Source organism: Cupressus sempervirens, chromosome 7, assembly GCF_028749045.1.
Source record: "Cupressus sempervirens isolate cs-2001-9-10 chromosome 7, ASM2874904v1, whole genome shotgun sequence".
Lineage (NCBI taxonomy): Eukaryota > Viridiplantae > Streptophyta > Pinopsida > Cupressales > Cupressaceae > Cupressus > Cupressus sempervirens.
In genome coordinates this window covers 824,102,393-824,105,428 of record NC_143124.1, presented here as the reverse complement: position 1 = coordinate 824,105,428, position 3,036 = coordinate 824,102,393, and the positions used below count along the sequence as shown (strand labels likewise).

The window sequence follows — 3,036 nt, the reverse complement described above, 5'->3', positions numbered from 1 at the left end:
AAAGAGGGACAGATATTATTGATGGAGTATAAACTCTTCAATCACTTTACCTCAAAATTATTGAGCATAACTTTAATTTTGTAGGAAGCCTTACCAATGATGTAGTGATTGGATACATATCTGCAATAATGATTGGAAGTGCCAAAGTGGTGCATAGGAAAGATACTCCTTGCAAAGACCTAAATGTTTCTGTGTGATATCCCAACAATGGTCATATTATTCCTCAGACTTGGAAATTAAAAGCATGTTAGACCTGAGGTAGGAAGTAGCAGATTGCAAATAGTACATTAAGGACAAACAATGGGAGAAAGTTCACCTCAATGGTATTCACCAACTTTGCAAATCAATAGGGAATCCATCAGTAGTGTATGACACCATGCACTCTAGGATAGAATGGAGTGATCAAACACATAAATAGGAAAATTGTTGAAATGGCTAAGTGTATAATGCATATTAAAAATGTAGCATATTGTTACTAGGCAAAAGTACTACAAACTACTATACACATTCTCAATTGATGTCCTAGTGAGTGTTTGCAAAATACCACTCCTAAAGAGTTTGGATAGGTGTTAAGCCTACCATTGATTATTTTTGTATTTTTGGGTCTATTTCTTTTGTACTAGTTAAACATAACACTAAAGATAAACTAGATGCAAAAATTTATAATTTCAACTTTGTTGTCTATAGTGAAAAATCAAAAGCATATTGCTTAATTGATGCAACTACTAATAAATTAGTTGTTAGTAGATATGTAATTGTTCATTAAAAAAAGACATCTTACTTTGTAGAGTAGGCACCAAATTTTGAATTTCATGTATTTAAGGATGTTTATCATAAGGGTGACTAAAATACTCTATAAAAATATTATGATATATGAGCAAGCCTAACTTTTGAAAATACAGTGAACACAAGTTATCAATTGCCAAAATAGAAATCAGTTTTAGATTACCCTCGTGACTTAAAAAAAGATTTTTTGTTAACAAATATATCAAAATAGTTGCAAATGGATAGAAAAAGACCATAAAACATTCTAATGCAACATTTTACCAGTCAACCAAAGAAAGACACCTGAACATCAACTTCATTCCATTTGGGTCATAAAGCATTGTGCTTAGGAGGAAAAGAAGTAGGTAAGTCATAGCATTGCACTACAAGCTGAATGTAATCGATCTAGCGATAAATCTCAACATTGGGGTCTCTCTCAACCAGAACAAATTTAACTCTTATTTGCAATAAAAAAAATCATAAGTGATCAAAATTTTCATTCCTTGCAATTAAAAGGTTGGCATATTTTGCATTTAAAGAATGTGCATCAGGATTTTTTTAGGGAAAATATAGTATTTACTTCTAAAACATATATGTTTTAGCATATATATATTGTTATATGAAAACCCACTGTATAATGATATTAGGTGGGCATGGGAATTTTTTTTACTATTATAGCTTGCTTCATGAAATCCTAAACTAAATAAAACATGGGGTGTTCATTTTAGTTTTAAATGCTTCCATCTAAGACAATCAGAGATCTCCTTTTAAGAATTTCTACAGACATACCAACAAAGAGCTTAAAATTTATCTCTTCCAATTCTACTTTGTTTCTGATTATCTACTATGTCATTAATATGTTAATGATTTGTTACTTCTTATAACATTGTATGAAAGCTAGAGATTATTTAAGATTGAATATTTTTATGACAAGAAAGGGAAGATTTGTATTTTTTATGGGAATAATTATCCTTAACTAGCTAGGTTTTGAACAAAGCTTTCAAAAGTGAGGTTTGCCAGTCCCCAAATTCTTGAAAAGCTATTCACTGGCAGTTCCTACAAAGTGTAGGTAATATCATATAATGGTTTATATAGTTTAAGTTACTGACATTATTTTTTTCTCAAAAGTGGCCTCCAATACATTACTCATTGAACCTCCAACTAAAAGCATGGGACACAATTTCACACAAAAATTTTTTACTGCTAAACATTTTTCAGTTAGGCTAAACAAGAAATATGTTATCAACAAGTTTGAGTAGATCTTGTAAGTAAGTTTGTTTTAGGTATCATTAAAAGTTGATAATGTTCTTAATCAACATATCTAATGTTAGAAACAAGGCATAATAGCCAATTTATCTTTAAAATCCCATTAAAGTACCATACCTGCAATTGCTTGTTGTAAGTAGTAACCCTACCCTACAACGTCACCAATCAACCCAATTACACATGTTCAAATTGTTCAAGAGCCAATGCAACAAAACATTCTAACTAAGGCTTTTGAACCCTTGAATAATATTTGGAAGTAAGATGATTGAGACAAAGAATGCATGGGACACAAGCGGTCCTAACATCTACAAGAAATTTAAGAAACTTATCTTATCTTTCCTTGCTAACAACCACACCCATCATCTCCACATTCTTAATGAGCAGGCCCTTTCTCCAGAAAGTGTTTGGGCCTCCCAATGAAGTAGGGTTTTGTAGGGAAAGGAGATCAAATGCAAAAATCTTCACATGTGAGAGACGCATAGGGTCTAAGCCTAATTCCCACATTGATTTGCCTTCACCCAGCAAAATCCAATTCACTAAGATGGATAGTCATAAAATTTCATACACTAGCACTTCCAACAATGAGGTCCAATGTCTACGCTAATAGTAGCATATGTTGTATGATATTTTTTGACATTTTGAAAAAGAGTAGTCTATACTTGAAATTCAAAAGAATTGGGTATTCATATGCAAGCTAAATTCAATAATGTGTAATCGAATACTCCATACACCTATAATGAGTTGATGCCTTTTAGCATCTCCATTTGAGTCCTTATCACAATCTGTAGTGAAAAACATCACAACATGAAAAATTTGTCCACTATTGTATAATATACAACATGGGTGTCCTTTAGAAAACAATATAATACTTTGCATACAATAGCTAAAGTAAACTAAAATTATTGATGAAAGCATCATGATGGTATTAATAGCACCAAACTCACATGTATAGGTAGTAGGCTATTAGCAAAACAAATTCTAAGCTGATGAGGGAATTTGTCAATA

At 31.7% G+C, this 3,036-nt stretch overlaps 1 pseudogene; it reads right to left on the bottom strand.

Moving 5' to 3' along the window:
* Positions 1–1,095: 1,095 nt before the first annotated feature.
* Positions 1,096–2,547, bottom strand: LOC149549936 (CST complex subunit STN1-like; annotated as a pseudogene).
* Between the last annotated feature and the right edge of the window lie 489 nt (positions 2,548–3,036).